The sequence below is a fragment of the Amphibalanus amphitrite genome, unplaced genomic scaffold (assembly GCF_019059575.1).
Source record: "Amphibalanus amphitrite isolate SeventyFive unplaced genomic scaffold, NRLGWU_Aamphi_draft 001118F_arrow, whole genome shotgun sequence".
Lineage (NCBI taxonomy): Eukaryota > Metazoa > Arthropoda > Thecostraca > Balanomorpha > Balanidae > Amphibalanus > Amphibalanus amphitrite.
The window spans coordinates 224,035-231,899 of record NW_024882612.1 but is presented as its reverse complement, the minus strand read 5'-3'; the positions used below and the strand labels follow the sequence as shown (position 1 = coordinate 231,899).

The 7,865-nt window shown below is 51.3% G+C and overlaps 1 long non-coding RNA gene across 1 annotated transcript; it reads left to right on the top strand.

Moving 5' to 3' along the window:
- The first annotated feature begins 256 nt into the window (after positions 1–256).
- LOC122370281 lies at positions 257–3,708 on the top strand. Its single transcript, XR_006254547.1, has 2 exons — positions 257–561; positions 2,655–3,708. It is a non-coding gene; the product is annotated as an uncharacterized LOC122370281 (long non-coding RNA).
- Positions 3,709–7,865: the final 4,157 nt, after the last annotated feature.

Genomic DNA, 7,865 nt, shown 5'->3' with positions numbered 1-7,865 from the left:
CATGTTTTCTGGCCATTTAGGCCAATAGATTTCGAATTCGATGTCGTTTGTGTCATTCGAGGTCATTTTCAGTTGAATTTAGCTAGGTCAGGTCACTTTTAGGTCAAAAAGGTCAAATGTTGAAGCTAAATTTTTCAACAAACAGGTGCCTATTGGATGCAGTTTGAGCTCAGGAACACGATGGTGCTATTTATATTGGTGTACGATGTCAAATACGTACTGAAAAATTAATTTTAAAATATTAACTAATTTTTTTTGCAATAATGCGTATAACTCGGCCATTTTTGAAGATATTTAGCTAAGACCTGCACGCGCTGTGGCCTGGTGTGGTGACGCGCTGTGGCCTGTTTTGGTGACGCGCTGTGGCCTGGTACGGTGACGCGCTGTGGCCCGGTGTGGTGACGCGCTGTGGCTGGTGTGGTGACGCGCTGTGGCCTGTTTTGGTGACGCGCTGTGGCCTGTTTTCAGGTGCACAACATCACGGGAGTCGAGTACCTGTACAGCATCATGGACATGAACCAGCTGGAGATCCCGGCCTTCATCACCGAGCACGACATGACGGTACGTAACGGCCGTACGTAACACCGGTACACGGCTGTAAGTGGCTATAGACAGGGTGTCCCAGAATTGACCGAACATTTATTTCCTGGCTAAAAGTACGATTGCGCTCGATTCTAATTAGATACGAGCATTATACTTCTATTAGACATACCTTAGCTATCGAGCTTGGAGACTGTGTGTTTGTGGTGACCGGTCCCGACTCGAGTCAGTTACGAGTATTATCCAGAGTCTGCAAAGAGTTAGTCCCTTTTCGTTTTCAGGCTCAGCAAACAAAAAGCAATCATGGTGAATAAAGTGTAATTCTGAAGTTCGTAAACGGACTTTCGGCATGGTTCTTGCTGGAGAGCTCCAGTAGCTCATTTGCAAGCAGGCAGGGGTGAGCAAACCGCAGTTATATCAGCGAGCGAAGCCAGAGAGGAGAGCAAGAGATAACCTGATCGACAAGCCTGGGCGAGACCAAAAAGGAGCATGCACTAGTCGTCAAGCGGGTGGTTGCCATCTCATGGACAACAAACGTCACTCATCTACCCAAAAACAAGTTAAACGACGGATCAGGGTTAGCTACGAAGCATCAGTCTACTTTTGACCACTATCTTCGACAAAATTTTGGAATTTGGGGCCCCTCATCTTAAAAATATGCCAAAACTAACGCAAAGACAGCGCAAATCGCCACAAAGCAGTCATAAATCATAACATATGCAACAAAAAAGTGAATGGAAACACATTTTGTGGTCTTACAAATGTATTCTGCCCTTTGAAGCCACACAAAAAAGTCGTGTGTGGACATCAGATGGTGACAACGCCCCAACAGCCGAGACGGCCAGGCACTCGTCGAAAATCAAAGTGTGAGACATTTTGAGCCACGGTGCGCTCCTTCAGCTTCACGTGATGCCCCAAAGACGACCGTTAACACAGATTGCTACTGCGGTAATATACAAGCATTACAAAAACTGGTTGTCGTGAACTGAATGGCCATAAACGGGTTTGTTCTAGAAACACAATATGTTGGAAGCCAAAGGTCACGCCATGCTCAGGCATGGAGGCTCTCCACTTCAGATGTCAAAAAAAAAAACAGCGCAACAGTGGTGTAAGCAGAAGTTTTGGTTTTGGGAGAGAATGCCTTATGGCCTAGGGACAGTTTGGATGCAAATTTAATCGAAAATATTTATAGTATCCACCGGCAAGAGGTCAATGAAAGCCGTCTTACAACCAGTTTCGGGAGACCCGTAAAACGACTGAGGCCAGCATCGTCTGGCATTTAGCTTCAACTGTCGGCTCATGATGTAGCTAGCGTGTCTATTGCATGTGCCATTTCAAAGCTACCCTTACTGGCTATATCGGACGATAAAAAGATAAAGTGCAATTATTTTTTTCCCTTATCTTATGCGCTGATTAACAGTGTTCGGTCAATTCTGGGACACGCTGCCTACCGTAGTTTCGTGCAACTTTGGCCACCAAGGGCAACTTTGGCCAGTCCTGAAAAACTGATTTGTTTTGCTGTAACGTTTATTTTTATACTTACCCCTAAGTGTAAAAAGTTACAGCAAAACAAATCAGTTTTTTCAGGAATGGACCGAAGTTGCCATTGGTGGTCAAAGTTGCACGAAACTACGGTAGCTGTAGATGGCTTTATGTGACGTTACGTGGCTACATATGACGCAGGGAGCAATTTATTCTATTGGAGAACATTCCAACCAGGCGATGATAGGTGTATTTGTGGAAGAGCATCCTCTTTTGTTGTGAAGACAAAGCATCCCGGCCGGTTTATAGAATTACCCCCGTCCGTCCCGCCTTTGACCGGGGTGTCGGTGTGAACCCCTGGTCGGTCACTGTGCCTCCCACCTCCTCGCCTTTGGCCGGGATGTCGGTGTGACCCCCTGGTCGGTCTCTGTGCGTCTCTCGACCTCCCCGCCTTTGGCCGGGGTGTCGGTCTGACCCCCTGGTCGGTCACTGTGCCCTCTGGCCGTGATGGGACGCCGGCAGGGAGCGCGGCGCGGCCGGCCGGCCACGTCCCGCTGACTCCCCACCAAACTCCCCCACCGAACTCCCCCACCTAACTCCCCACTAACTCCCGTGCTGTCGGCTTGTTACAGATAAACGGCGTGCGCTACTTCCGACCTCAGGCGTAACGGGCGCACACACCGTCCTCCGGACAGGACAGGACAGTCACTGGGCCGCGGTCTGTCCTGAGGACCCTGAGGACTGTCCCTGACCCGCAGTCAGGACAGGACAGGACAGGACAGGACAGGACTGTACAATCAGCCCGGCCCGTCACCACCGGTCCGGCGGCGACACTGGGCCTCTGAGGCGACTCCGGCGCGTCCCCACCACTGGCCCGGAGGGACGTCTGCGTCAGCTGACTGCGTCACCGGGACCGGGACGGGACGGGACGGGACGGGCGGCCACTCGGGGCCAGCCGCCGCGATCGAGCTTCAGCCGGCGGCCAGCGCAGCGGCGCCGCCCGGCGTTTCTGTAGCGAGCGAGTCAGCGCGGCGGTACGGTAGGTCTGTGATTATTGTGACCCGGCGGGTCTGTATAGGGGGCGCTGGGCGGCAGTATAGGGGGAGGGCCGGGAGCCAGTCTGTATAGGGGGCGCTGGGCGGCAGTATAGGGGGAGGGCCGGGAGCCAGTCTGTTTAGGGGTCACTGGGACGGCCGGTATAATTGGAGGTTGGTGGCCGACTGAATCAGTCTGGCGCCGAGTGACCTGCGTGAGCCGCCGGGTCGCCCCCCCCCTCCCCCTCCCCTCCTCTGTGGGGCGGCCGGCGCGGCGGCTACTGGTGCAAGGCAACCACCGAGCGCCCTGCACTGCGCGCCGGCCCGGCCCGGCCCGGACGGGGGGGTTTTATACGTGCGGCTCGTGCGGCCAGTCTCCCGTGGTATACCCCGCCTTAGATAGCGCGCCCGTAGCGCTGGTGCTGATTGCCACCACCCCCCCCCCCCTCCCCAATATATAATTCGGCGGCGCGCCGACTGTATACGAATGGTTCGCCTCGCGACTGTGGCGCCCCTAGCGGCCGGCGCCCGCACTAGCTCCATTGGCAGGCCTTACTCGATAGAGTGTTGTTATTAGCGAGTGTTGTGTGGGCTAGGGGGCGCGCGAGTCGCCCGTGATTTCATAAATACAACTGTATCCTGTGTATCCACACAGCTGCGTTTGGTCGGTCTGCGGACGAGACAGCTCGGTATATGTATACGGGTCTGCGGGAGAGCGAGGGTCACACCAGTCCTGGATGGGGTCCATGTGAGGGCGAGGGTCACACCAGTCCTGAATGGAGTCCATGTGAGGGCGGGGGCCGGGCCCTGGACGGGGTCCATGTGAGGGCGAGGGCCGGGCCCTGAATGGGGTCCATGTGAGGGCGGGGGCCGGGCCCTGAATGGGGTCCATGTGAGGGCGGGGGCCGGGCCCTGAATGGGGTCCATGTGAAGGCGGGGGCCGGGCCCTGGACAGAGTCCGGAGCTGACCGGGTCAACTTGGCAATGGGCTCCTGGAGCGGTGGACTTCGAGACGGGCTCCACAGTACGCTGACGCCGGAGTACCCGGGCGAGACGGGCTCCACAGCACGCTGACGCCGGAGTACCCGGGCGAGACGGGCTCCACAGTACGCTGACGCCGGAGTACCCGGGCGAGACGGGCTCCACAGCACGCTGACGCCGGAGTACCCGGGCGAGACGGGCTCCACAGCACGCTGACGCCGGAGTAGCCGGGCGGCCGGGGGCAAGACCCACAGACGTATGTACTATTGAGCGCAGAATCCGCGCTCATACCGGGACCGAAGCGGGACAGGTCTGGTGTATCAGAGAGTGTACCGATAGTGTGCTGCGGAACAGTATTCCATCCAGGCGGCTGCTGTCTGGTGAACTTGGGTCAGCCGCCACACGGAAGGCAGCCGCCCCGGCCTCCCTCCCCCCGAGTGGGGGAGGGAGGCCGGGGAAGGGGAGCGATTCATGCAGTCGCAGCCCGCCCGGAGTTAGTGCGGCAGTGTGTACTGTGTATATTGGGATTATTTCTCCAGCAAAGTTTTGGGTTTGCTTGAAGTCCACTGATCACGGTGGCTGTTTGCGGGGAGCGGGCCCGGGCGGTGTCAGCAGATAGCTGTTCGCCTACACAGGCAGGCCACAGACATGGTGAAACGGTGTATTACTGTAACATGGCCGACCAGCCGGGGAAAGACCCCTTTCTGTAGGAATGCGATTGAAGAGGCTTCTGTGTTTTAAGGTGTGCCGTTACGTAGTTTCGGATCGTCCTTAAATTCCTCGCCCTCTTTGCTCTCACCGCAACGTTTTATAGAAAAACTCCTGATGTTTTTGGCCTTGCTCCTTGCTCTTAACCTTGCTCTTCCAGACCATGAGCACACTTTTTATTTGCTATAAATGGAAGTTTGCCATGTTTCTCAAAAATGTTCATCTCACATAAAAAAAATCCGTTCCTATCAAATAAGTACCGGAAGCACAAATCTCACCAGAAGTCTGAGCCGAACTATAAGCGAAAATGCCACAACATCCCTATGGCCACCGCCATTCTGTCTGAACTAGACTTTTTGTTTCTCCAAACTATATGGTAACATAACGTCAATGTGGCATAACAATTCACATTTATTGGGCATGCGTCACGAATGCGTGCCCCTCGGTATTACCGCTATGAAAGTTGCCCGAATCGGCGCTTAAGAACTTTGCAATTTAAAAATTTAACCCTCGCCCGTGGACGGCATTTCGTCATCCTTTCCAGTGGAGGGGGGGGGGGGGGGGTACGACCCCTTCTGCCGTTTCGAAACGCGTCGTCGTAGAGCTTAGCGGAAAAACAGCGTATTGCTCTCGACGAGAGCTCGCGATTGTGCATATCACTTTTGACCATAGGTCAATATTTGACCTAGGTTTGGCAGGTTAAAGGTCAAAGCTCGGGAAAATCGGTATTTTTTAACTTTGCGCGCCTGTAGCGTCGCCGCTATGGCAGATATCGTCATAAAATTTTCACCATCGTATTTCTGGATGAATTTGGTGCATTTTGGTGTATAGTTTGTCACATTTTACGCGATAACTTCCGGGGCAGAGCGCCCGGTAGCCGGCGGGGTCGCGTTCGCGCCCCGGGTGGTCGAAAATGCCGTCTGACAGTTGGGATCGGAAATGTGATCTAACCTGTCGGCGACTTCTCCTTGATCCTGAGACGCTCAATAAACCAAGTGCCCGAGCTTTATTTGGCCGTCAGATTCGAATTCAGGGCCAAAAATTACCGCCGGAAAGCCAAACTTCAAGAGGTCACCAGAGGTCACTGACCTGAACTAGACCTGACCTTTACCCTACATAGGTCAATGGAGGGTGTGTCAGTGCCAGGTCAGTCACTTTTGACCCAAACAATGCCAAAGTGTAACCGATATCATCGTTAAAAGCACGAAAAACTACGATTTCGTTCAAAATCGGCCTGACCTTGTTACCTTGGTGACGTCATAGCTCTGTCACCTGACCTGACCCGGTCATTTTTTCGCCAAAAGTTGCGCAAAGGATGGTCTACCTAGTGCGCCTTTTTTCGCTATTCGTGAAAAAAACCTCAGGAGGGTGCGGCCCTTTCCACGGGCAACAATTAAAATAAATATCACATAGTGCACCAATCTTCCTTTTCATCTTTTGCAGAACCGTTTTAGGAATACTCAATGCAAAAGATGTCGAAGCCGGAACCGTAGTCGGTCGCAGTGAACAGTTTTATTAGTAGTCGGAGTCATTCAAAATTTGTCGAAGCCCTGGGTGCTGATAAAACTCTCGCTGTCAATGAATTAGAGTCGACTAATTCATAGTTAGAAGAAATGACTGCAATAGAGGAATGACTGCATGCTAGTAGCACCTACGTCTAAAAACGAAGCTTAACAGTTTTTCAAATAATAAAATAAGACATGCCAGGAGTGTCAGCTATATATTTATTCAAGTGAAGTCCTGGGGTTTGTCGGATAAAAGGTTGAGTAATGAAGTCTATTCTCACTGCACATAATCCAGCGATGCTATATACAAGTGCTGCTGATCATAGCACTCCTAGGTCGCACTAATAGTTGAGACGTTTCAAGCCCCCTGAATATCACATCACGAAAGAAAGAAAAAATCAGGCATCAGCCTCTTGTCACTGAGTCACATTTGTACTAATATACATCTTGCACACTAATCACATGTAGGTAACATAAGTCGAATTTATATACAAAACACTGTTCTTTAACATAAGATGACAAAAAAACAGAACGGTTTAGTAGGAGGTGTGGCCGCCCGCTGCCTCGGAGCACTGCTCCAGCCGCTGCCTCATCGAGGCCACCAGGCTCCGGAAGTAGCCGGGGCGGCGGCGGAGCTCCTCCCATTTCGCCAAGACGGCGGCCCAGAGCTCGTCCTGGTTGAGCTGCCGGGCCGGCTGGCGCAGCTCCTCCTCCAGCTCATGAACCATGAGAGACCACAAATTTTCGATAGGGTTCAGGTCTGGGCTCATTGAGGGCCAGGGAATGGCACGAACCTGCGAACGAAACCATGTTTGTTAATCACTGTAACGTGATATAGGTTGACACATCCATAGAGATCTTATATACATAAGATAAGATATGTATATAAGATCTCTATGGACACATCGGTCATGACTATGAATTGTAAGGCATCTTAAGAACTTTTTAAATAATTGTTTAAGTTATCTAAATAAGTTTATAACAGGCGGGGACGAGGCGACCAGGGGCAAAGCGGCCTCCCGCACATAGCCGTAGGCCTCGCCTCCTCTAATTGGGATGCATTGCTGTTGGGGTAAAAATGAATAAACGGATAAATAAATAAACAGCATCTCAAGCTTTTTTTAATAATGCCTAATTTAATTTAATTTAAATTTAATTTTAATTTAATTTTAATTTTAATTTTAATTTTTAAATATTTGTACAGCATTAGTTTTGGTAATTATCGAGGAAAAAAGGTCATGTTTTACATTTTCTACTATTTATAAACATGTTCCTCGTACAAGCACTAACCTAATTAAATAGTTTAACACGTTTAATCAATTAGACGTGCTGTTAAATCGACATATTATCATTATATGCTGGCCCGATTAGTCATTACGGCCCGATATTATCATTATGCTGGCCCGATTAGTCATCTGATACTACACGCTCGTCTTGACCTAGAAATGCAGAGACAACAGCGACAAATAATAAAAGAAAAGTACGAACCTCCACCATGCGCCTGTCTTCCTCCTCCGTCGTCTTCCGTTTCCTTCCACACTTATCATAGCGCGCTTTCAAACCCCTTTCCCCTTCCTGCTCATAACGGTGTTTCCACCGTCTGGCAGTAGTTAGA